Source organism: Mustelus asterias, unplaced genomic scaffold (assembly GCF_964213995.1).
Source record: "Mustelus asterias unplaced genomic scaffold, sMusAst1.hap1.1 HAP1_SCAFFOLD_311, whole genome shotgun sequence".
Classification (NCBI taxonomy): domain Eukaryota; kingdom Metazoa; phylum Chordata; class Chondrichthyes; order Carcharhiniformes; family Triakidae; genus Mustelus; species Mustelus asterias.
This window is the reverse complement of record NW_027590275.1, coordinates 239,435-266,611: the sequence shown is the minus strand read 5'-3', so window position 1 is coordinate 266,611 and position 27,177 is coordinate 239,435. Positions and strand designations below refer to the sequence as shown.

The window sequence follows — 27,177 nt, the reverse complement described above, 5'->3', positions numbered from 1 at the left end:
GTGGCACAGTGGTTAGCATTGCTGCCTCAAAGCACCAGGGAACCGGGTTCAATTCCACCTTGGCTGATTGCCTGTATAATGTTTGCATGTCCTCCCCATGTTTGCGATTCCTTCCATTCTCCAAATGTTAGGTGGATTGACCATGCTAAACTGCCTGTTAGTGTCCCAAATATATTGGTTAGGGGGATTAGCAGAATATGTGGGGTTACCGGGATAGGTTCTGGGTGGGATGCTCTGTCAGAGTCAGTGCAGATTCAATGGATCAAATGGCCTCCATCTACACTGCAGGTTATGACAGTCTATGACAATTAAGGCTGAGATAGACAAATTTTGGTTTCTCAGGGAATCAAGGGAGTGAGGAGTAAAGTGGAGTTCAATCCCAAGATCTGAAACTCCATAAGCAGCTGGTATGCCCACACCTGGAGTCTGCATCCACAGTTTGGAACCCACACTTTCAAAAAGATATACAGCTGATAGAAAGAGTGGAAAGCTGTGTAACCAGGAAAATGGAAGGCATGAGGAGAATACTTTATGAGGGATTAGGAATTATTGGATTGCAACCTTTCAAGAGGCTGATTTATGGTTTAGTTCAAATTTATAAATTAGTACATAACCTTATTACCCAAGCTTGAAAAGTTCTTTATTCGGAGTTACCATAGTTTTGGTGATCGTCAGTATAAACTACAGAAATTTGATTCACATCTTAATAGTCACAGTTTGTTTTCTCCCCAATAGAATTGCTGATATTTCAAATGATTTTGTTGGGAATGCTGAAAATGTAGTGACTTTTAGAAAACTTGTCAGAAACAGTGTGATTTCTATCTATGTATTGTCTGATGATGTTGCTGTTCTTGTTTTAATGCTGTGCCTCTGTGCTTTGCACTGTATGGCAATAAAGATACAGAAATCAAAATTGTTTTGAATGGTTTAACATTATTGATGAGCCACATAGTAAATGTCTGCCCTTATTTCCTGTGTTCTTGTGACTGGACAAGACACAAGCATGGATACTGAGGGGAAAAAAGGGTGGAAATTGCAGAGGCAATGTTTAAAAGTTTTCTATCCGAGCGAGTTATATGGGTGGTGCCAGAGGACTGGAGAATTGCAAATGGTAAACACACTTCTTCAGAAAAGGCTGTGAGGATAAGGCAACTAAATCCAATCAGTTTAACCTCAGCAACGAGGTTAAACTGGTTTGAGGTTTAATCTCCAAACACTGGAGATTAAATTAACACTCACTTGTGCTAATGTACATTAAGGAAAACACATACATAATTATTAAAGGGGGATCATATTTAACTTGCTTCAGATTTTAATGAGGGTAACAGAAAAGTTTGATGAGGGTAATGTGGTTAATGTGAACATGGACTGCCAAAAAACATTTTATAAATAAAGGGGCACACAGCAAACTTGTGGTAAAATTTGGAGCTGATAGAATAACAGGGACAGCAGCAACATGGATAGGAAACTGACTGAGTGACAGGAAACACAGCAGTGGGAAATGTTTTTATTTGGAATGGAGGTCGGTTAAAGTGGGATTCCAGGAGGGTTGGTGTTAGGAATACTGCTCTTCCTGATGCATATTAGAGACATTGGCAATGCTGCACAAAGCACATATTCAAACTGTGGTAATTACACAATGTGGAGATTCCGGCGTTGGGGTAATCACAGTAAGAGTTTTAACAACACCAGGTTAAAGTCCAACAGGTTTATTTGGTAGCAACCGCAATTAGCTTTCGGAGCGCTGCTCCTTCGTCAGCTGGAGTGGATATCTGCTCTCAAACAGGGCATACAGAGACACAAAATCAAGTTACAGAATACTGATTAGAATGTAAATCTCTCCAGCCAACCAGGTCTTAAAGATACAGACAATGTGAGTGGAGGGAGCATTAAGCACAGGTTAAAGAGATGTGCATTGTCTGCAGACAGGACAGCCAGTGAGATTCTGCAAGTCCAGGAGGCAAGCAGTGGGGGTCACTGATAGTGTGACATAAATCCAAGATCCCGGTTTAGGCCGTCCTCATGTGTACGGAACTTGGCTATCAGTTTCTGCTCAGTGACTCTGCGCTGTCGTGTGTCGTGAAGACCGCCTTGGAGAACGCTTACCCGAAGATCAGAAGGTGAATGCCCCTGACCGCTGAAGTGTTCCCCCACAGGAAGAGAACAGTCTTGCCTGGTGATTGTCGAGCGGTGTTCATTCATCCGTTGTCGTAGCATCTGCATGGTTTCCCCAATGTACCATGCCTCGGGACATCCTTTCCTGCAATGTATCAGGTAGACAACGCTGGCCAAGTTGCAAGAGTAGGTACCGTGTACTTGGTAGACGGTGTACTCACGTGAGATGATGGCATCCGTGTCGATAATCCAGGACGTCTTGCAGAGGTTGCTGTGGCAGGGTTGTGTGGTGTCGTGGTCAATGTTCTCCTGAAGGCTGGGTAGTTTGCTGCGGACAATGGTCTGTTTGAGGTTGTGCGGTTGTTTGAAGGCGAGAAGTGGGGGTGTGGGGTGGCCTTGGCGAGATGTTCGTCTTGATCAATGACATGTTGAAGGCTCCGGAGGAGATGCCGTAACTTCTCTGCTCCGGGGAAGTACTGGACGACGGAGGATACTCTGTCCACCGTGTCTCGTGTTTGTCTTCTGAGGAGGTTGGTGAGGTTTTTAACTCCCGTATACACAGGATCTGCTCAGATGAGGAGGATCGCAACGGATACCTCCAGACATTGAAAGATGCCCTCACAAGAACAGGATATGGCGCTCGACTCATCGGTCGACAGTTCCGACGCGCCACAGCGAAAAACCGCACCGACCTCCTCAGAAGACAAACACGGGACACGGTGGACAGAGTATCCTTCGTCGTCTAGTACTTCCTGTCAGTGGCCGACTTTAATCTTCCTGTGGATTCGGACAATCAAGTTTGCAGAGGTAGCCATGAGGAAGAATTCAGAGTGCATTCGGCACAGTTTCCATGAAGAATATTTTGTGAATCCAAGCAGAAATCAGGCCAGTTTGAATATTGTAATATGTAATGAGACAGCTTTCATAAACAATCAGAGTAAAAGCTCCGCTAGGAAACAGTGAACTTGACATGGTGGAATTTAGCATTCAGTTTGAGAGTGCAAACTTGGGTCAGAAGCAACTGTGTTCAACGTAAATAAGGGTAATTGCAAAAGAATGAGAGCAGAGTTGGCGAGACTGGACTGCAAAAGATATTTAGCAGAAAAGACGATCGATCAGCAATGACATACATTATGAAAATAGTTTTTGACTCACAAAAAACACTCAATGTGTTTCTGGAGTCACTTTGTGCAGATTGTGTCATGGTCAAGTTCTGCCTTTCCAGCATCTCTCCAAGAATGTGGGAGTGTGTCTATAAAGGGCTAAAACAATTGTAATTTCCTTTTTTTAAACTTGATTGGCAAAAGATTCCCACAGCTACTGTAACTAGCTCTCTAAGGAGAGTCACCCTTAGATTCATCGTTACTCCCGCTTTTATAGATTTGTGAAACTGCAATATTGTTTGCATATTTCAAGATGATCTCTATATAAGAAAATCAGAATATTTACAGAATGTTTTAATGGCAAGTTGCTTCTCCTTACTTTATTTACATCAGCAAGTTGCTCTTCTGTGAAGATATAGGTCTACATGGCTTATTCTACCTTGGGGACATGGTGGCACAGTGGTTCGCACTGCTACACCTCAGCACCAGGGACCCGGGTTCAATTCCAGTCTTGGGTGACTGTGTCGAATTTGCATGTTCTCTCCATGTCTGCATGAGTTTCCTCTGGGTGCTGTGGTTTCCTCCCACAGTTCAAAGATGTGCCATGCTAAATTGCCTCCTAGTGCCAGGGGGACAAGCAGGGTTAACAAATGGGGTTACGGGGATAGGGCCCGGCTGGGATTGTTGTCGATGCAGGCTCAATGAGCCAAATGGCCTCCTTCAGCATGACAGGGAATCTTATTCTGAATCTTATGTCTCTTTGCCCTCCACTTCTTCTCCCCCTGCCCTGGAATTTCAATGGCGGGGTGTTGCTGGGCCTCCCACTAAGATAAACTTGATTCAAGAGTACTTATCTGAAAGGTAACACTGTATTCAATATGTGCATACTGTCTTGGGCCTTTTTTCTCTGAAACGTAGAAGGCTGAGGGGTGATCTTAGAGGGGTCTTGAAAATAATGAGGGGCATAGATCAGCTTGATAGTCAATATCTTTTCCCAAAGGTAGGGGAGTCTAAAACTCGAGGGAATAGGTTTCAGGTGAGAGGGGAGAGATACAAAAGTGTCCAGAGGAGCAATTTTTTCACAGAGGGTGGTGAGTGTCTGGGACAAGCTGCCAGAGGTAGTAGTAGAGGCAGGTACAATTTTATCTTTTTAAGTGTTTAGACAGTTACATGGGTAAGATGGGTATAGAGGAATTGGCCAAATGCGGGCAATTACGACTAGCTTAGGGGTGTTTTTTTAAAAAAGGGGGCGCCATGGACAAGTTGGGCCAAAGCACCTGTTTCCATGCTGTAAACCTCTATAACAAAGATATATACCAGTGACAAACAAGGATTCTGGAAGGGAATAAATCAACCATGGTTAACCGAGGAAGTTAAAGATTGCATTAAACTGAAAGACGAACATAGGATGTTTCATATATTAGTGGGAAGACAGAGCATTGGGGAAGTTTCAAAAACCAACAAATGATGACCAAAAAAATACTAACGTGGGAGAAGATGAACTACAAACATAAATGAACAAGTAATATAAAAAGGATCAGAAAGAGCTTCTTTAACTATATAAAAATAAAGAGGGAGACTAAAGTGAACATAAGCTCCTGAGAGATTGAGACTGGGAAATAAAGGGGAACAAGAAAGTGGCAGAGGAGTGAAATACATAGTCTGTGTCAGGATGGCCAAGTCATCGAAGGTGCTGCGTTCAGGTCACAGTCTCCTCGAGAGGCATGCGTTCAAATTCCAGTCCTTACATTGATGAGGGGAGGCAGTGGCGTCATGGGCTAGTGATCCAGAGACTCTGGGGAATGCTTGAGGGACCTGGGTTCAAAACCCAGCAGGGCAGATTGTGAAATTTGAATTCAATATGAATCTGCAATCAACAATCTAATTGTTGCTTGTCATAAAACCCTATTTGGTTGACTAATGTCCTTCAGGGAAGGAAATCTGCTGCAGGAGTGTGCTTGAATTATCAAGTCTAGATGTAACAAAAATATGGATGTGGGTTTCAGGTACGGGTGAGCTGAGATATTACAAACAATGTGTGATGTTACACAGCTGGAAATAGGTGATCTTGGTGAAGGAACAGATATGTGGTCAGAATCTCATTTCCGAGTCTAATGAGGTGCCAAGATTATGAGGGTTTGTTTCAACGTCGGACAGTGATCAGTGGGGGAGATGGAGTCAGTGATTGGGAACGGAATTTGGGGTGGGAACATTGGTTTTCCAAATATTTAATTGGGGGAATTCTCTGCTTAGCCAGTACTAGAGGTCGGAGAAGGAGTCTAATAATTTAATAACAGGGGATTGGTTGTGAGAGGTGATGGTGGGGTAGAGCTGGGTGTTATCAGTATACATGTGAAAACTAACACTGTGCTTTCAGATAATGCCACTGAGGGATAAGGTGTAGATGAAAAATTGGAGGGAGCCAAGGATAGATCCTTGGGCGATTTGGGTGGTAACAAAACAGAAGTGGGAAGAGAAATCATTGCAGGTGATATTCTGCATATGAAGGAAAAGATCGGAACGGGGTAAATGCAGTCTTACCCAGCTAAACTATCCCTCCTTATCCTTCTCAGCCTGTCCACACCTTTGACATGGTTGACTGCACTATCCTGCTCCAATACCTTCCCACTGTCAGGTCAGTGTGCACAGCAGATGAAGATGGTAATGTACCTGACATCCTGGGAAAACTAATGATAAATGAAGGGCTGGGCCTCAGTGAACGAGTGTCGAGAAAGCTGGAGTTCTCAATCATCTTCATTTCGAGCGGCAGCTCCTCCATCTCAATGTGTGTCGTCAGATCAGGCCATTCTGCTCAGTCTGTAAGAGAGCGAGAGGCTATAATTAAAACCAAACAATAAGGGGGATCCACTCAGAGTAAGCAAACCCCACCCCCAAAGCAGAGCACAGGAAGATCCCAGTATCTAACCGTGGCCTCTGCAAAGTGAGCTGCTTTAACCCAGTGTGGCACTGAGCCCCACACACAGAGCACAGGAAGATTCCAGTTTATGTACTGATTGGTCTGACTCCAGGGGAGTTTGTAACACCGGCATTTCTGAGACTGGGGAACTGCAGTGACATGTTTACACAGGAAGCTGCCATTGGAAACCCTGAGCTGCGATTTATAGAATCCAACAGCGCAGAAAGAGGCCATTCCAATCCCACCAAGTCCTATCTCCATAACCTCATGCATTTATCCTAGCTGGTCCCCTTGACACGAAAGGGCAATTTAGCATGGCCAATCCACCTAACCCGCATATCTTTGGACTTTGGGAGGAAACCGGAGCACCCGGAGGAAACCCACTGGGAGACGTGCAAACTCCACACAGACAGTGATCCAAGCCGTAATCGAACTCGGGTCCCTGGCGCTGTGAGGCAGCAGTGCGAACCACGGTGCCGCCCCATTTACAACCGGGCAGGACGGGATTCCTGCTGCCGAAACCCTCCCGCCATCCCGAGCCCCGCCGCGGGCTCAGGATCCGGGCCCGGGGACTGAAGCCACTTGCGGGACATTTGCTGCCGCTCCGCGCGGTGTCTGATGGGCCCGGGGTAAATCCCCGCCAACGGCCTGTGACCGGCAGCTGGGAAAACCAATCGGAAATTGACCCATCGCGGTTATCCAATGGACGCTCTGCGCCGAATGAGTGACAGCTACTTTATCCAATCCGTGAGCTCCATCCTGCTGAACTGTGAGAACACTGAAAATGACGCTCCCAATTCTAACCAATCGCAGACCGCGCTGATGGCAATACACGCCCTCAATGTGATTGACATCTTCTTTTTTTGAATAAACTGAAGGTCGAGAAGTCCCCTGGGCCTGATGAAATGTATCCTAGGATTCTTTGGGAGGCAAGGGATGAGATTGCAGAGCCTTTGGCGTTGATCTTTGGGTCCTCGCTGGCCACGGGGATGGTGCCAGAGGACTGGAGAATGGCGAATGTTGTTCCTCTGTTTAAGAAAGGGAATAGAAATGACCCTGGTAATTATAGACCGGTTAGTCTTACTTCGGTGGTTGGTAAATTGATGGAAAGGGTCCTTAGGGATGGGATTTATGACCATTTAGAAAGATGCGGATTAATCCGAGATAGTCAGCACGGATTCGTGAAGGGCAAGTCGTGCCTCACAAATTTGGTAGAATTTTTTGAGGAGGTAACTAAGTGTGTTGATGAAGGTAGGGCAGTTGATGTCATATACATGGATTTTAGTAAGGCGTTTGATAAGGTCCCCCATGGTCGGCTTATGATGAAAGTGAGAAGGTGTGGGATAGAGGGAAAGTTGGCCGATTGGATAGGCAACTGGCTGTCTGACCGAAGACAGAGGGTGGTGGTCGATGGAAAATTTTCGGATTGGAGGCAGGTTGCTAGCGGTGTGCCGCAGGGATCAGTGCTTGGTCCTCTGCTCTTTGTGATTTTTATTAATGACTTAGAGGAGGGGGCTGAAGGGTGGATCAGTAAATTTGCTGATGACACCAAGATTGGTGGAGTAGTGGATGAGGTGGAGGGCTGTTGTAGGCTGCAAAGAGACATAGATAGGATGCAAAGCTGGGCTGAAAAATGGCAAATGGAGTTTAACCCTGATAAATGTGAGGTGATTCATTTTGGTAGGACAAATTTAAATGTGGATTACAGGGTCAAAGTTAGGGTTCTGAAGACTGTGGAGGAACAGAGAGATCTTGGGGTCCATATCCACAGATCTCTAAAGGTTGCCACTCAAGTGGATAGAGCTGTGAAGAAGGCCTGTAGTGTGTTAGCTTTTATTAACAGGGGGTTGGAGTTTAAGAGCCGTGGGGTTATGCTGCAACTGTACAGGACCTTGGTGAGACCACATTTGGAATATTGTGTGCAGTTCTGGTCACCTCACTATAGGAAGGATGTGGAAGCGCTGGAAGGAGTGCAGAGGAGATTTACCAGGATGCTGCCTGGTTTGGAGGGTAGGTCATATGAGGAAAGGTTGAGGGAGCTAGGGCTATTCTCTCTGGAGCGGAGGAGGCTGAGGGGAGACTTAATAGAGGTGTATAAAATGATGAAGGGGATAGATAGAGTGAACGTTCAAAGACTATTTCCTCGGGTGGATGGAGCTATTACAAGGGGGCATAACTATAGGGTTCGTGGTGGGAGATACAGGACGGATATCAGAGGTAGGTTCTTTACGCAGAGAGTGGTTGGGGTGTGGAATGGACTGCCTGCAGTGATAGTGGAGTCAGACACTTTAGAAACATTTAAGCGGTTATTGGATAGGCACATGGAGCACACCAGGATGATAGGGAGTGGGATAGCTTGATCTTGGTTTCAGATAAAACTCGGCACAACATCGTGGGCCGAAGGGCCTGTTCTGTGCTGTACTGTTCTATGTTCTGTGTTCTACCCAATCGTAACTCACTGCCCAATCGGAATGCGCCGCTCCTGCGCAACTCGCGCAGCGTCACTCCCTGCCCAGCGTCATTGCGTCATTCAATTCGATCCGGAGCTGAAACCAATGAGAAATCAAAGAGCTGGAGGCGGAAATAATCCTTAAAGTGGAACCACGCGGAAAATTATAGTTGTATAATTATAATTCGTTGACAGCAGTTAAAGCGGCCGAAGGACTGCGGAAAGTCAGAGGGTGCAAACTGTGAGACCCACGGGATAGGAAGGAGGAAATAAATGAAGGAAACAGGCGACAAAAATGAAAGAGAGGAAAGCAAGCGAGAAGCAGGGGCATTGAGAGAGGGAATTCCAGAGCTGAAACCCAGAGAGCTGAAATTACGATCATCAGTGGTGGAATGAACCAAATCACGGATGCTCACGAGGGCAGAATCATAGGAGGTCAGATATCTCAGATGATTGTTATGCTGGAGGTGATGAAAGGGAGGAAGAGCTGAGGACAAGGAGGGTTTTGGAAACACAGATAAGAATATTAAAATTGAGACATTGCTTAATTTTTTTATGGCGGCACGGTAGCACAGTGGTTAGCACTGCTGCTTCACAGCTCCAGGGACCTGGGTTCGATTCCCGGCTCGGGTCACTGTCTGTGTGGAGTTTGCACATTCTCCTCGTGTCTGCGTGGGTTTCCTCCAGGTGCTCCGGTTTCCTCCCACAGTCCAAAGATGTGCGGGTTAGGTTGATTGGCCATGATAAAATTGCCCCTTAGTTTCCTGAGATGAGTAGGTTAGAGGGATTAGTGGATAAAATATGGAGGGATATGGGGGTAGGGCCTGGGTGGGATTGTGGTCGGTGCAGACTCGATGGGCCGAATGGCCCCTTTCTGCACTGTAGGGTTCTATGATTCTATGACGAGTCAGTGTTTGTCACTGAGCACAGGGTTGATGCATCAACGGTATTTGGACTAAATTCTGATTTAATGATGAGAAATCAATCAGCAGCATTCTGGACACAGCAGCACAATAAATCGGATCAGAAGTGGACTACATGGCCCTTCAAGCCTACTGCTCGATTCAATAGCATCATGTTTTAGATTCCCAAACCATAGAATCTTTACAATGCAGTAGCAGTCCATTTGGCCCATCAAGTCTACACTGCGTTATTGAAATTGCACGCTATCTAATCGCACTCTCCCGCCTCATAGCCCCAGAGACCCGGGTTTGGTCCTGACGTTTGCTGACTGTGCAGATTTTGCACATCTTCCCCGTGGGTTTCCTCTGGGTGTTCTGGTTTACTCCCGTGGTTCAAAGATGTGCAGGTTAGGTGGATTGGCCATGTTAAACGTTCCTTTATTTTCCTAAGATGTGTACATTAGGCACTGAATCGTTGCAATTTTGACACTTATTTTGAAAATTTTCCCCTGGTTCTTGATGAACTCTTGACTGGAACATGAAAACATCTATCATTGAATCCCTACATTGCAAAAGGTGGTCATTCGGCCCATTGAGGCTCCACTGATTCTCTGACCTATCCACGCAACCTCACATTTTACCACGTTAATCCTCCTAATCTCAACATACTGGGAGACATAAGGGCAAATCTAGCATGGTAAATCCACTTACCCTATCAATGGAGTGTGGGGGAAACCAGAGCACCCGGAGGAAAGCCGCATGGACACAGAGAAAATGTGGAAAATACATACAGCCACCCAAAGCCTGAATTGAACCCGCATCCCTGTCATTCTGCAGCAGCAGTGCGAAAGCCACACTTCTTTCTCTTCCATAAGACCATAAGACGTAGGAGCAGAATTAGGCCACTCAGCCCATCGAGTCTGCTCCGCCATTTTACTCATTCCCATTCTCCTGTCTTTTCCCCGTAACCCCTGATCCCCTTATTAATCAAGAATCTATCTATATCTGTCTTAGAAACACTCAATGACCTGGCCTCCACAGCCTTTTGCGGCAAAGATTTCCACAGATTCGCCAATCTCTGGCTGAAGAAATTCCTCCTCATCTCTGTTTTAAAGGATCATCCCTTTCGTCTGAGGCTGTGCCCTTTGGTTCTAGTTTTTCCTAGAAGTGAAAACATCCTCTCTGTGTCCATTCGAACCAGGCCTCGCAATATCCGATAAGTTTCAATAAGATCCCCACTCGTCCTTGTAAACTCCAACGAGTACAGATCCAGAGTCCTCAACCATTCTTCATACAACAAGCTCCTCAATCCAGGGATCATTCTTGTGAACTTCCTCTGGACCTTTTCCATGGCCAGCACATCCTTCCTTAGGTATGGGGCCCAAACTGCTCACATTACTCCAAACGGGGTCTGACCAGAGCCTTTGCCAGTCTCAGAAGTGCATCCATGGCCTTGAATTCCAGCCCTCTCAACATTGTATTTCCCTTCCGAACTGCCGACTGAACCTGCACGTTTACCTGAAGAGAATCTTGAACAAGGACTCCCAAGTCCCTTTGTGCTCCTGAGTTCCTAAGCATTTCACAATTTAAAAAATAATCTGTGCCTCCATTCCTCCTTCCAAAGTGCATAACCTCACACTTTTCCACATTGTACTCCATCTGCCACTTCTCTGCCCACTCTCCCAGCCTATCCAAGTCCTTCTGCAGCACGCCTGCTTCCTCAATGCTCCCTGTCCCTCAACAGGTCCTCTCAGACTTCTTTCCCTGAGGAAAAATATCCAACTTCTCAAATCGATCTTCATAGCTACAAATCTTTATCAACAGAATCATTCGTGTGGATATCCTTTGTACTCTCCCCATTGCCTTCACAACCTTCTTCAAGTGTGGTGCCCAGAATTGGACGCAGTGCTCCCGGCTCTAGTGTATTTAAAAGCTCAACACGATCTTCTTACTCATGTATTCAATCCTCCAATAAAACGTAGGGTGCCATTTTCTTTATTACCTGCTCTCTCAACATGCTCAACCACCTTCAATGACTTTTGTACTGAGAAACCGAGATCCCTTTTTTCCTGCATTTCCTTAAGAGTTTCTCTCTTTATTTCTCCACACTTTCAAAATGAATCAACTCACACTTCTCTGCATTGAACTTCAACTAGTTCGGTGATTGACCCGCACAGGTGCCCGACTGTGGCAATTCGGAGAATTTCACAGTAACTTCATTGCAGTGTTAATGTAAGCCTTACTTGTGATTAATAAACTTTACTTTAACTTTACTTTCCTTTACTTTTACTTAATCTGTCACTCGTCTGCCCAGAGGACAGCAATGGAAGCGTTCACTCAGCATCTACACATTGTTCTGAGCTCTCGGGTCTCTCGCCTAATTCACTCTGCCTCTCAACATAGAACAACCTCCTCATTCCGGGGGGCAATCTAGTGAACCTTCTCTGTACCGCCTCCAATGCAAGCTTACCTTTTCTCAAATGTGGATACCATAGCTGTACACAACATTGCAGATGTGGTCTCCATAAAATCCTGTACAATTGTACCAAGTCTTCATCTACTCCAATCCACTTGCAATAAAAACAAACATGCCATTTGTAATTGCTTTAATGAATAATCTGGATTGTGCTCCGAATTCTCTGCAACATTTTAAATCCGTCAAATTTCAACGTCTCTTCAGCTCTGAAGAAGAATCATACAGACTCGAAGTATTAACTTTGTTTCTCTCTCCCTATATGCTGCCAGATCTGCTAAGGTTTCTAAATTTCGTCTCTCTGCCATCCTCACCTTTTCGACATATATTTGTTTTTTTTTAACTTTCCCGTCAGACTTCGGCCACCAACTCTCCTGTCATTTAAACATTGCTGCACTTCTCCTTGTTTAGAAACGACAAGAGAACAGCTCACACTCGATTCAGTGATGAGTGATGAATGCGAAATTATGTGAGGAGTTGTGACAGAAAATGAACATCTCCGCCTTTTCCCTGCAACCCTGCACATTCTTCCTTTTCAGATAACAGTCTAATTCATTTAGAACGTTTCAATTGAATCTATATCCACCACACTCTCCAGCAATGCATTCAACACTTTACACAATCACTGTGTGAAAAATGTTTTCCTCGCGTTCCTATTCCTTCCTTTGCTAATGATGCTAAACCTGTTCTCTCTCATTCTTCATCATTCCAGAGTGGGAACAGTTTGTCCCTATCCACTCTGTCCAGACGCCTCATAACATTTAATGCCTGTAAGTGGAACCCCTGGTGGGATGGTAAGATTTTTAAACCAGTCGACATTAAGGTTTTGATAAAACTAGCAGCATTCAGTTAAGTGACTTCTAAATGCGTTTATGAGCTAACAAGAAACAATATGAGATGCAGTAATTGATTCAAACGAGTAATTATGATTGTAAAACACATATGCTGATATTTTGAATGGATTATTATTAACTTTAAAGAAGTTACCAGTTGGCAGTAAACCAATACAGATGAGACTTTGTCAAAGGGTCATCTGGACTTGAATCATCAACTCATTTTACTCCTTTCAGATGCTGCCAGACCGGCAGAGATTTTCCAGCATTTTCTCTTTTGATTTCAGATGATCGCATCAGTAGCAATTTGCTTTTATTTTAGAGTTGCACTGTTGCACCTCATTTAGAGTTGTAGGACTGAGAAACCTCACTAATGAAATGGATTAGATACTTTGGAACTATTTTCCTTTTACTTTTCATTGTCTCTCTATAATCTTCCTACCAGAATGAATAAGTTCACAATTCTCATCTTTCAATGTCATCTGCAACTTATCCACTCATTCTGTCAACTTGCCTATGTCCTTTTTGAAGGTTCACACTATCCTCCTCACAGTTCACAATGCTTCCAACTTTAACATTATCCCAAAATTCTGAAATTGTGTCCTGTGCACCATTACGTCTGTCACGAATAGATCCTGGTGATGTTCACAGTATCTACACCTTTTGTGCATACCAAACTGGTTTGAGGCTTAAAACAGAAAAGAGGAGCCAATGCAGATACCTGCCTGCATATTCCACGTAAATGTTGCAGAATTGCAGTCAAGTGGTTCTGTTATTATTGTTAAGAGGAAGTAGCAGAGAATGTTTTCGATCCATCGACCTCTGAGCTATGGGCCCAGCATGCTTCAGCTGCGCCACTCTGCTACGGCAAGCCCAGCTTCGCCTACCCCCTCCCGCCTCCACCCCTCCTCCCCCACCGCCTCCACCCCCTCTCCCTCCTCTCTCCTCCCCTCTCCGCATCTCTCCCCTTCCCTGTCCCCCCTTACCCCGTCCCCCCTCCCTACTGCCCTCTCCCTCTCTCCCCTCTCCCTCTCTCCCCCTCCCCCCTCGTCCCCTCCGCCCCTCTCCCCCCTACACCCTCGTCCCCTCCACCCTCCCTCCTCCCCCTCTCCTCCCGTCCCTCTCCCCCCTCACCCCTTCCCCTCCCCCTCCAGCCTCCCCCTCCCCTCCCCGCTCCCCGCTCCCCACTCCCCGCTCCCCCCTCCCCGCTCCCCCTCCCCGCTCCCCCTCCCGGTCCCCCTCCCCCTCCCCCTCCCACTCCCCCTCCCCCCTCCCCCTCCCCCTACCCCTCCCCGTTCCCCCTCCCCTTCCCCAACCTCCCCTCCCCCATACCTCTCCCCCGTCCCCCATCCCCATCCCCCTCCCCTTCCCCTCGCCTAACCCTCCGCCTCCCCCTCCCCTCCCCTCCACCCTCCTCTCCCCCTCCCCCTCCTCCCTCCCCCCTCTACCCCTCCATCCCACCCCCGCTGTTCAAAGATGTTCACTGTTGTTGTGCAAAGTGTTTCACTGTTTTTCCTGCTGTGCTCTATGATATAGAGGTTTACAACATGGAAACAGCCCCATCGGCCCAACCTGTCCATGCCGCCCAGTTTTATTTTACCACCGAGCTATTCCCAATTGCCCGTGTTTGTCCCATACCCTCCAGACCCATCTTACCCATGTAACTGTCTCAATTGGTGTTGAGAGATGATTTCTGCTGTTGTGTAAAATGCTCCCCTGTTGTGTTTCCGGCTGTGTAAATGTTTTTTTTCTCTGTTCTGTTTATATGGCCCCTGCTCTGCAAATGTGTTTTATGTTGTGTGAGAAGATTCTCCGTGAAGATGTTTCTGTCAGTAAATTGTTGCATATTGTGTTAAGATGTTCCCCGTTCATATGCTTTCTTGCATATAAAAGTGATTCACTGCAGATCGAGGTTTTTTGGGGGAAAGAGAAGCCGATGTAAATACCTGTCTGCAGACTCCATCTAAAAGTCACAAGTCGTTTCATTATCAGTGATAATAGGAATAGCAGAGGATGGTTGTGATCCACCGACTGCTGGATTGTGGATCCAGCACGCTTCCGCTGCGACACTCTGCCATGGTAAAAGTCAGCTGTGCTGTCTATCAATGTAGTCAGGCAGATTTTCGCCGTTGTATCATTTAATACTCGTTCCAGTGTCAGGAGGTTCAGCCACTGCATCACACCGAGAATAAAACAGAGAAACACACACAATCGCAGTAAGAGAGATTGTCTGGACACGTAACGACAGACAAAGGTGCTGAAAAACCGGCAAAACACGGAATTGGAAAATCAATCACTATTTTAAAAGGAATTTTCTGTTGCAAATACATGTTTGTAAATATAATTCCTGCTGTGCAACTGTGCTCTCTGTTGTTGAGAGGTGTTTTCTGTTGTTGTGTAAAATGCTTCCCTCATGCTGAAAGTATCTTTTCGGCTGGATAAATATGGTCCATCTTGTGTAATTTTAAAAAATGTTCTGTTAATATATGCCCTGCTCTGTAACCGTGTTCCCTGTTGTGTTAAAATGTTCACCGTGAAGATGTTTTCTGTTCGGCAGAAAGATGATTAACTGGTCTCATGATGTTCCATATTCGGTTAAAATGTTGCACGTTGTGTTAAGATGTTTTCTATTCTTGTATAAAACTCTGGTTAAACTGCAACTGGATAACGATCGCCCAATTTCGACTGCATTTTACCCTCTGTTCGTGAATGTGATTGGGGGATTCATATTGTGTCCAACACAGGCACGTGAGTGAGATTTGTTCAGTATTCGTCCGTCTCTGGTTGTAGATGTGAGTTTGTGTTTGTTTTATTCATTTCGAGAGGTGGGCATCACTGACGAGGCCAGCGTTCATTGCCAATCTCTAACTGACCTGAAGAAGGTGGTGGTTTGCTGCTTTATTGAACTGCTGCAGTCCCTGAGGTGTCGGTACAGCCACAGTGCTGTTAGCCAAACAGTCTTTCGGGATTTTGCCACTGCGACAGTGAAGGAGCCGCGATGTATTTCCAAGTTCGGATGGTGAGTGGCTTGAGGAGGAGCTTGCAGTGCAAGTGTTCCCATGTATCTACTGCCACTGTCCTTCGAGATGGTAGAGGTGGTGGGTTTGTGGGTGTAGTCGAAGAAGAGTAGATGAAGAAACATTGATCCCATTGCCAGAGGAGAGAAGGTTGGTTTTTAATGTGCTGAGTGTTTAGGACCTGGGATGCACTGCCTGGGAGGGCGGCAGAGGCAGCATCAAATCAGAGCTGTCAAGGGGGAATGGGATCAGCACCTGAAGTGAAAGGATATCCAGGTTTATGAGACAAGGACTTGGAAAGGGATGAGATGAGATGCTCTTTTACAGACCAGCATACAGTCAAAGGGCCGAATGGTCTCCCTCGCTTTGTTGTATCCATTCTAAGATTCTAGATATATGAGTGTTGGACTCATTCTGTATCTTTCTGTCTCTAATGCGACATATGTCTGTGATATTAATTTCTAAATCAATCTGAGAGACTTTGCAAATCTGTACACATTCTACCTGGAAGATACCTAATTGAAACTGGGCCTTTTGCTCTAATTAGTGCTTGATTCCACACGATCCTCTACTCAAAGTCTTGAACGTAACATCATCTGCTTATCTCTGAAATTCATTCTCCATCGTCTCATTACCGAGATTTTCCTTTAGTACGTCTGTGCTCGTCGACTCAAATGCTCCAGGTAATAGCAAATTCGAAGTTATAGAACAAAGAACAAAGAAAATTACACCACAGGAATAGGCCCTTCAGCCCTCCAAGCCTGTACCGACCATGCTGCCCGACTGAACTAAAATCCCCTACCCTTCCGGGGACCATATCCCTCTATTTCCATCCTATTCATGTATTTGTCAAGACGCCCCTTGAAAGTCACTACCATATCCGCTTCCACTACCTCTCTCGGCAAAGAGTTCCAGGCACCCACTACTCTCTGTGTAAAAAATCTGCCTCGTGCATCTCCTTTAAACCTTGCCCCTCGCATCTTAAACCTGTGCCCCATAGTAATTGACTGTTCCAAACTCGGAAAAAGCTTCCATCCATGCCTCTCATAATCTTGTAGACCTCTATCAGGTCGCCCCTCAACCTCCGTCATTCCAGTGAGAACAAACAAAGTTTCTCCAACCTCTCCTCATAGCTAATGCCCTCCATACAAGGCAACATCCTGGAAAATCTTTTCTGTACCCTCTCCAAAGCCTCCACATCCTTCTGGTGGTATGGCGACCAGAATTGAACACTATATTCCATGTGCGGCCTAACTAAGGTTCCATATAGCTGCAAAATGACTTGCCAATTTTTAAACTCATTGCCCTGGCCGATGAAGGTAAGCATGCCGTATGCCTTCTTGACTACCTTCTCCACCTGCATTGCCACTTTCAGTGACCTGTGTACCTGTACACCCAGATCCCTTTGTCTATCAACACTTGTAAGGGTTCTGCCATTTACTGTATATTTCCGATCTGTATTAGACCTTCCAAAATGCATGACCTCACATTTGTCCGGATTAAACTCCATCTGCCGTCTCTCCTCCCAAATCTCCAACTGACCTATATCCTGCTGTATCCTCTGATTGTCCTCATTGCTATCTGCAAATCCACCAACCTTTGTGTCGTCCGCAAACTTACTAATCAAACCAGTTACATTTTCCTCCAAATCGTTTATATATATTACAAACAACAGAGATCCCAACACTGATCCCTGAGGAACGCCACTTGTCACAGCTCTCCATTCAGAAACGCACCCTTCCACTGCTACCCTCTGTCTTCTTTGACCAACAACATGTCGGTCTGCAGCGATAGTTGATGTGCATTTTTTCCACGCTACTGCAGTTCTGTATTGCGGCCAGTGGATGTCAGCACACTCTGGTAGACTGAAGTTTAAACATTAGAGAGGGACACAACAGACAAGAATTGTTCACATTATATTGAACCTGGGACGGAGAACTTCGGAATACTAAATCTGTTGGCCAGATCATTTTGAAATCTACCAGTACGCTGCTTTCCTCTGTAATTAAATTAAATCACTTAAATTATGATAAATCAGCAAGGCGATGCTTTTTAAGTGAATGTATTAGTGCCGGTTGGCATTTTATTTTGAACCAAGTGGCATTTTGAATCACTGCTGTTTCGGATAGTAAGAATTGAATATCCAACCTGCAGTCTGCATTGCATCTTTTGCTTGTACAGTGATCATTAAACGTTTAGCACTCCCACTTTCTTATGTACCTTCACCCTACAACGTCTCCCTGCCCCGTCTCACAAGGCAGTCAACGTCGCACCTTCACTTTGTCTTTTACCCATGGGAGGCTTATCGTGACCAGTCCCCATGTGTTTCACTTTGCTCAGTTATATTGCCCAGATTGCATACAGTTCCAACTTTTCTATTCTCCATTAATAATAAATGAATGAAGAGAACCATCCCTTGATTAAACACTGTCAGCCTTTAGCGGGTGATTTTCATGAAGTGATGTGTGTGATTCCCGCTTTTATGCTTCTGTACAAATTCAGTCATAGGAAAATTATCCAAATATATCTTCAATTCTCCTTCTCACTCACAAAGAACTGAATAGGTGATAGATACAGTTTCAATAGTAGCTTTAAAAGATAGAGAATGGATTTACAAATTTAAAATCCAAGGGCGACATCAATGCCTGGAGTGGTTTTCAGGCTGTGGCGACCAGAATAACAATGCACATCCTCAAATTTGGATTATTCAAAATCATGGAATGGATCATCCATTGTGGATGGAAGGTAACTTTAAACTGTGCAGATGTGCTGTGCTTCAGGAGCTTGTTTTCCAAAAATCTCCATTAATCAAAAATGTTGCCTCATCCGCTGAGCATTTCCAGCATTTTCTGTTTTTGTTTCAGATTTCCAGCTTCCAGCTTTGCGTTGTGCTCTGTGCAGATGTTTGAGTGGAACAGGGAACCGGTTCTGATTAGCCCTGTGACAGATAGAGTAGAATGTGTCTCCCGGCTATCAAGCCTGCGAGATTTGCCTCCAAGCTGTACAGGAGAATGAGGAAGAGAGAGAGGGAGGATCATTCTGTGATAGACACATTTCCTGTATAAAGGTGTGAATTTCCACAGCTGTTTCAAAAGACATAAGATGTTCCAACACGAGTTGCAATCAACGAAGTTCCTCTTAACAGTTCTTGACGTTTTAACTATGAGATTGTTGAACTGATGAATAGTTTCTACATTGTCAAAAATCCATAGATGGACAAGTAAAGTAACCTTCCATTGCGCGGCTCTGTGGCGCAATGGATAGCGCATTGGACTTCTAAGTAAAGGCCAGTTAGCTATTCAAAGGTTGTGGGTTCGAGTCCCACCAGAGTCGCGTTTTTGATCAGATTCGTGGCCACCAGTTTGCTGCTTCACTGATGTGATTCAGCGTCGGCACCGACAATTCGTGCTCTGCCATCTCTCCATGTTGTTTCTGTTGACTCGGCTCCCAGGGAAACCACTGACTCGAGAATAAATCGCAAACCCCGGGGGCTTTCTTAAAGTTTGACACGACGTTCGCTTGTTGGGTTAGAAATAGTAACATATTTTTCAATTAGATATTTCACTTCTTCTGGGAGATAAAAAAGATTAAAGAACACACACACGCAACAACAGCAATTGATAAATAGCTACAATCAAGAAATCAATATCAGTGCCCTGCAACCTGGTGGTGTTATTCTGGTGTGTCTGCTGCGCTTGTCCTTCCAGGCTGTCGTAGTCGTGGGTTTGGAAGCGGCTGGCAAAGGAGCCTTGCTGAGTTGCTGCAGTGCATCGTGCAGATGGTGCGCACTGCTGTAGTGGAGGGAGTGAATTTTTAATGCTTGGGAAGCGAATGAAGTGGGATGCTTTGTCCTGGATGATGCGAAACTTCTGTAGTGCTGTTCAAGCTGCATTCACCCAGGCACGTTATCTCAGGAAACCAAGTGCTCCTGTTTACTCCCACAGTCCAATGATGGGCAAGTTGGGTGGATTGGCCATGCTCGATTGCCCCTTGGTCTCGAAGGTGTTTGTATAGGTAGATTAGCGGGGTGGATGCGTGGCGCCGCGGGGATAGGTCCTGTGTGCTCTCTGTTGGAGAGTCGATACAGACTCGATGGGCAGAATGGTCTCCTTCAGCACTGTTGGGATTGTATGATTGTAAGGCCATTCGACTGTGTTAGAAATTCCCTGAGAAAAAAAATGGAAAGCTGTATTTGTGGAATTTACAGCATTGGCTTTATTGCAGATTATTTTTTTTCTGCAAAATGATGAAAATACCTGACCGAGCAAATAAATAGTAGACATATTTGTGGGGAGTCTCGAAACATGTTTTTGTTTCATTTTTGTAGATCATCCACTGTAAAGGTAAAGACAATATCGACTAGCAAGAATAGGACATTGCGACTTGCACACTTGCACTGATCACTTGTAAGGACTCAAGGTTCTCGCTGGGATTTGAAACCGGGATCTCCTGTTTACTCGGCTTGTGCAATGTCCTGTTTGCTCAAGTCAACAAAGACCCAAATCCCACCCTACGTGTTCCTTGCACGAAGGTACTAAGATTGACAGGTCTGAGCAACGGGAACTATGCAATTGGAAGGTTTCATCCTGGCGACAGGAATATCTCCCCACAGCTGCTTTCGGAGCTGCTGCATATTTCCAGCATTTCCTGTTTCTGATTTTGTGCCTTCATTATAAGAGTTCATTACTGACAAACCAAACGTTGTCTCTTGGACGCAGCACCAGATAGAGCTTTTCTGTGATCTTCACACAGACAAGTTCACTATTCACTTTCCTACACAAGTGCTTTAAAATCGGCTGTTTTCACACTGAGCACCCTGCGGCATTGCCTTCAAACCTCACCCCACCCTCCACCCGCACACCAGATTCTCAGTGGTACAAGTGTATCTGAGGAATTCACAAAGATAAGAGATCACGGTGTTTATGAGGGAATATAAAGGATTAATCCATACTCACAAACAGATTGATTATGTAAGAATCTCTCTCTCTCTCTCACACACACACACACACACACACACGGCAGATGGTGGAATTTGACATCAGGAAAAACATCTGGATTTAAAAGTCCAATGACCACGAATCGATTGGCATAAAATAACACAGCTCGTTCATGAAGGCCCCGCCTTCTCAGCCTTGCTCCTCGCTTGAGGTGTGAATCCTCTGGTTAAATCATCAAAGTAGCTGTGATGGCCGAGTGGTTAAGGCGTTGGATTCGAAGTCCAATTGCGTTCCCCTGCGCAGGTTCGAACTCTACTCGCAGTGATTATGGTTGGAAATGTTTGCTTCAGGCAGGTACAAAATCGCCAACTTTTTCTATTCAGTATGTGGATCTCCATCATGCTTTCAGCTGCATGGCTCTGGGCCGGGTGTCGGAAGCTGAGCTTGGAAAAGACACATGGGTGTCCTCGGGCTGGCATGGACGTGATAGGCTGAATGGGTTCCTTCTCACCCGGTGCGGAAAGGGGAGTGTCGGGATGGCGACCTCCTCGTGAACCTGCTCCTGGGCCTGGCGAAACGCGCCATTTACCGGTCCAGGCTGCGGGCGATCGAGGGGGCCGTCCATCCTGACTGTCTTCCCCTCTACCGCGGCTACGTTCGCGGCCAGGTGTCCCTGGAGAGGGAGCATGCGGTGTCCACGGGCGAGGTTGACGCTTTCCGCGCCCGCTGGGCACCGCAGGGGTTGGGGTGCATTATTGACCCCAATAATCACATTTTAATTTGATGTTTTTAAGTTTCCTTTGTACTTTGATTTCTGTTCGGGCTGTTGCCCCTCCTTTTTGGGGAGCTCCCCCTTTTACTTTGTCCTGATTTAATCTGAGTTTGTTTACTTGGTTTGGTTTGACCTAAAAAGAGGGCAGCGAGCGATCGAGGGGGCCGTCCATCCTGACTGTCTGCCCCTCTCCCGCGGCTACGTTCACGGCCGGGTGTCCCTAGAGAGGGAGCATGTGGTGTCCAAGGGTGTGGTTGACGCCTCCCGCGCCCGTTGGGCACCGCAGGGGTTGGGGTGAGTTATTGACCCTGACAATCACATTTTAATTTGATGTTTTTAAGTTTCCTTTGTACTTTGATTTCTGTTCGGGCTGTTCCCCCTCCTTTTGGGGAGCTGCCCCTTTTTACTTTGTCCTGACTTAATCTGAGTTTGTTTATTTGGTTTGACCTAAAAAGAGGGCAAACCGGGCACACATTTACACAACAGAGAAGAATTTGTCAGAACCACAGTGAAGATCTGTCAACGACAGAGTCATATTCCAAACAGAGGGAACAGTTACACAGCAGAAAGCACAGTTACACAACAGGACATACATTTCAAAACAGGGCCTATCTTTGTGCAACAGAAAATCCCTTTTCATACATAATCAGTTTTTCCATCTCAGTATCTTGGTCGAATATGTTCTGTCCCTCATTGTGTGTGTGTCCTAATAGTTTTTTTTACTGCTTTTCTATGTGTCTTTCTCTGTCTGTTAAATTCGGGATGATTTGGTTTGAAATAAAAAGAGATAGTGAATAGTTTCCTGGCTCGCGGGCAGCAGTAACAAGCAGGGAGATGCTTGCTTTCGGAGCAGAGCGGAAGCGTGCTGGGCCCATAACCCAGCGGTCGCTAGATCAAAACCATCCTCTGCTATCACGTACTCACTCCATCAAGTAGGAATGTTCTGCTGCTGCCCAAAGGCAAATCCGGGTTTTCTTTGCAGTTCATTTGCTTCATCTTCTTGATTTTCATTAACGAGTAGCACAGCGTATTTGTCTCAGTTGTCTGGACAGTTTATTCAGCCAGCAGCGCGGGAATTGTCCCGTATTGGTTGAGATTGTTCATGAAGGCCCTGCCTTCTCAGCCTTGCTCCTCGCCTGAGGTGTGAATCCTCTGGTTAAATCACCAAAGGTTAGCTCTCCCCATTGATACCTCCCAGAAACGACTGTGGACCTTGCTTTAATTTTACAAACAATGGACGAATCATTTCTCTGACACACTGTTCAAATATAAAAGTGTGCAAAAAAGTAAACTGAGCATGCGAACCGGAAGCATCCCTAAAATTTCATTTCTATCACAGTTGTATCATTTCAGGAACAATCAGAAACAACCAAAATGCAAAGACCAACGCAAGAACAGTTCCGTGATTCGAACAGGCAGCCCTCTATTCTGATGTCAGACGCTCTTCCGTTACGCCACAAACTCACAGCACTTATGACTTTTAAATCACAGTCATGTTCGGTGAATTCAAAACCAGACAGGGACAAGGGAGTTGAACTGCCTCTCTCTTTACTTTCTCTGGATTTACATCAAATGGAAAAGTAACAGCGAATCAAGATTAACGAGAAAGCAGAAAGGCAACATTTTCCTGTGGGAGAAATGTGTTCTTTGTTACGGATGTTAAAACACAAGAGGTAGTTTGGGGAGCCACCATGGTATGACGAGGTGGCCGAGTGGTTAAGGTGATGGACTGCTAATCCATTGTGCTCTGCACGCGTGGGTTCGAATCCCATCCTCGTCGGTGGTGCATTTGTTCTGTCTACTTATTGGCGGTGAACTGATGATTCGTTTCGTATTTTGAGGTTCATGGAACCAAGATGAAGTTTGGGGACACAGGCTTGATGGGCGAATAGTCCAGAACAATTCCACATTCCAATTTTTCTAATCCGATGAGAAACTCGATTCAAATCAGGGCACCAGTGTTGGACAGGAGTTTGCCACCAGATTAACATGTTCTTTCAGAAGATCCAAAGCAGACGCCAGCTTCATTTGCGGCCCGAATGGCAGATTTTGTCTTTCCAGAATAGGCAGCTCAGCCATGAAAATTAGCGCCGTTTTAGCGGGATTGGCCATGCTAAATAGTCCCTCAGTGTCAGGGGGATTAGCACGGTAAATATGTGGGGTTACGAAGATACAGGCTGGGTGGGATTGTTGTCGGTGCAGGCCCGACGGACCAAATGTTTTCCTTCTGCGCTGTAGACATTCTCATGAAGTTCCAGGCGGCAGTGTCACTTCTCTGAGAGCATTGATACACCAGTTCCTGATTTCTGAAAACTTTACCTAAAAAGCCGACTCCGATGAGATTCTGACCCACAACTTTTGAATGTCTCACCAGACAACATTCTCTCTTCCACATTCTTCCATCGGGAAAAAGATACATCAGTCTGGGGTCACCTACCAATCGACTCAAGAACAGCTTCTGCCCTGCTGCCATCAGACCTCTGAATGGACCTCCCTTGCATTCCGTTGATCTTTCTCGACACCTTAGCTATGATTGTAACACTACATTCTGCAGTCTCTTCTTTCCTTCTCTATGAACGGTATGCTTTGTCTCTATAGTGCACAAGAAAAAATACTTTTTCACTGTATACTAATACATGTGACAATAACAAATCAAATCAAATTAAATAAAACAATGATGAGAAGTCCTACATGCCATTCTTTGCGCCACAGATCCGCAGCTGCAGCGCTCATACTGCAACAAAGAGTGATCAGAGCAGAAAGTGCATCTTGCTGAAATAATCGGCCAATTCCAGTTCAACATTTAAGCAAACGAGCAAATAAACATGACACGTCGCGCTCGGGAAAGGGTATCGTGGGGAAAAAAAGACAAGAATCAAAGTGCATCAGACGTGACTGCCGTCAAACTGAACAGAACCAGACATCCATTATGCCACAAGAGAAGCCCTTTCTCCAAATAAGTGTTTGGATAGTTTTATTTGTTGCTCTTGCACTGACAGGTAACAGTAAATCACAACCACAACAACCAGTAACAGCCAGTTGAATGATCATCACAGACTCGCTGATAATGGAGTTTCTAACAGTGACAGATAGTTTCTGACCATCCGCAGATTGGACCTGGAGGAAACCAGATTCACTGTCAGAGCTGAACTTTCTTACAGAGTGGGTGGCAGAACCAGGTGAGCGATGGTCGTGGAATGTGACTGTGCGAGCATTTGACCTAGGGTCAGTTCCTGGCCATCACAGTTCTGATTTCTTTAATTAGTTATCGCAGGTCATAACAGTAGGTGGGCACCCTTAAAATGAAATCCTCACCATCACGATCGTTCTAATGGAAAATTCAGCTTCAATTTACTTTGAGTGGAAACTTTGTTCAATGAAAGAACAGGCCTCAAAATTGATCAATGAATTCCCAGTATGAAACAATAGTAAAAAGGTGGCTAAAACGAGACAAGCCAACTTCAGTTTACTCCGGGCACACCTGGTGCCTGATGAAATCAGCAACTAAGGTAGTTCCGTAATAATAACTAATGCAAATAACGATTGCTTATGCAGCGCGAGCGATGGTGGCATAATGGTGGAAATAGCTGCCTTTCAAGCAGATGATATGGGTTCGATTCCCGGCCATTTGCATTGGTAATTTATTTGGAATCTTATCAGCGGCCTCTTGTATTTTAAAATGAGTGAACAAAAACAGGGTGAATGCAACATTCGACAGTAATAGAGATACTTTTGTTTTCACTGAAAAATTATTTAAATAGAAAAAAACAAGCCTCTGACCTAATAAATGAATTCAGAGACAAAGGTACAAAGTAAAAGTTGAGGAACAAATTTCAGCTCACACACTGTGCTCTGCAATCCTGGTACTGATGAAGTTAATATATGCACGTGACTGAGGTGGTTACATTAGGGCGGCAAGTAAGTAGCTGCGATGGCCGAGTGGTGAAGGGGTTGGATTCGAAATCCAATGGGGTTTCCCCGCGCAGGTTCGAACTCTACTCGCAGCGATTATGGTTGGAAATGTTTGCTTCAAGCAGGTACAAAGTCGCCAACTTTTTCTATTAAGTATGTGGATCTCCATCATGCTTTCAGCTGCATGGCTCTGGGCCGGGTGTCGGAAGCTGAGCTTGGAAAAGACACATGGGTGTCCTCGGGCTGGCATGGATGTGATAGGCTGAATGGGTTCCTTCTGTGCTGGTACTTTTCTCTGGTTCTTTCTGCGGTTCCATGAGGAAAATCATAACGTGAGCAGAATGATAAAAAAAATCAGCATCAGGTGCACAAGGACAAAACAAGGTCTCACGTCAGAGGAAGATTCTTATGTAAAGACACACAGAGCATAAGAAATACATTTAATCAGAAAGAGTTGAATGAATGTGAATATCAAAATGCTGCTCAGATGATATGTCATCGAGTTCATTCAAACACATTGCTACAAGCTGGTCATTACTGGGTGTTAGGTTTTCCTGGCTAAAACGGATTGGGAATGGAAGGAACAGGTTCACATCTGCACATTGTCAGGTCAAACTGTGTCTCAGATTGACAGCTCCCAGGACGGGTTTTCCTCTCCTCTCGCTCTGTGCTGTGGATTCTCGGGGATTAGTTGGTGTTTTCCAGCTCAGTAACTGTTCAAGCCTCTGAGGCCGGCGATGCTCACAGTGTCTGTTCCTCAGATTCAGGGGGTTGCAGCCAATCAGAGTTGTTCCGGGGGTAACCCAGAACTGGTTGAAATGATGATATTGTTCACGAACTGAATTCTATTTGATCAGATGAAGATACAGATTGTGTGCACTCAGTCACTAAACAACAATATCCCGCCTTCATATAGAGTGGATGAGAGTGGGTGGTGGGAGAGACAGAGACAGAGTGAGTTAGGGCAGTGAGACACAGACGGCCAGATAATGTCTCAGTGACAGAATTCCATGTAAATTCCGGCTTTATCAAGAAAGATTCTCTTGGAGAAACAGCAGCTGCAGTCTCAGCTCTTACTGATATTGTAGCAGAGACACGTTATTAATCCCACTCTCAGGAACAGTGCTGCATTTTGGTAACAAAGATGGGGAGAGGCAACAGAAACTGAATGGTCCAGCTCTAAACAGTGTGCAGGCCCAGATGGACCTGAGGTTCAGAGAGATCTTTGAAGATGAGAGGAAATTTTAAAAGAGTCGTTCGGAAAATGGAAGGGACTCTTGGTTTCATAAGTGAAGACACTGTGTATGCATAGAATCTCTGCACTGCAGAAGGAAGCCAGTTGACACATCGAGTCTGCACCGACTCTCTGAAACAGCATCGTTCGCGCTATTTTACCATGGCTAATCCTCCGAACTCCACATCCTGGGACACTGAGGGGCAATTTAGCATAGCCCATGCACCTAACCAGCACGTCTTTGGACTGTGGGAGGAAACCGGAACACCCAGAGGAAACCCGCGCAGACACAAGGAGAACGTGCAGACTCCACACAGATAGGCACCCAAAGCCCGAATTAAACACGTGCAGCAATGCTCACTACTGTGCCACTTTGCCACCCTCTTTAATACACCAAAGCAGGGAAGATATGCTTCATTTTTACATCTTGTGTTGCATTAATTGCTAGTCGCGGGATTCGGGGACAGATATTGAGGATTTGAGGTAACATGTGCGGGCACGCGATAACTGACA

At 45.5% G+C, this 27,177-nt stretch overlaps 1 long non-coding RNA gene and 3 other non-coding genes across 4 annotated transcripts; 3 read left to right on the top strand and 1 right to left on the bottom strand.

Moving 5' to 3' along the window:
- Positions 1 to 1,721: 1,721 nt before the first annotated feature.
- LOC144486301 (uncharacterized) lies at positions 1,722 to 6,738 on the bottom strand. The gene is made up of 3 exons (XR_013496248.1): positions 6,520 to 6,738; positions 5,889 to 6,035; positions 1,722 to 3,197 (listed from the first exon to the last, which is right to left on the bottom strand). It is a non-coding gene; the product is annotated as an uncharacterized LOC144486301 (long non-coding RNA).
- Positions 6,739 to 19,051: 12,313 nt separating this feature from the next.
- On the top strand, positions 19,052 to 19,142 carry trnar-ucu (transfer RNA arginine (anticodon UCU)). Its single transcript is given in 2 exon segments — positions 19,052 to 19,088; positions 19,107 to 19,142. It is a non-coding gene; the product is annotated as a tRNA-Arg (tRNA).
- A 4,074-nt stretch (positions 19,143 to 23,216) lies between these two features.
- trnas-gcu (transfer RNA serine (anticodon GCU)) lies at positions 23,217 to 23,298 on the top strand. Its single transcript has one exon. It is a non-coding gene; the product is annotated as a tRNA-Ser (tRNA).
- Positions 23,299 to 25,443: 2,145 nt separating this feature from the next.
- On the top strand, positions 25,444 to 25,525 carry trnas-cga (transfer RNA serine (anticodon CGA)). Its single transcript has one exon. It is a non-coding gene; the product is annotated as a tRNA-Ser (tRNA).
- The last annotated feature ends 1,652 nt before the right edge of the window (positions 25,526 to 27,177 follow it).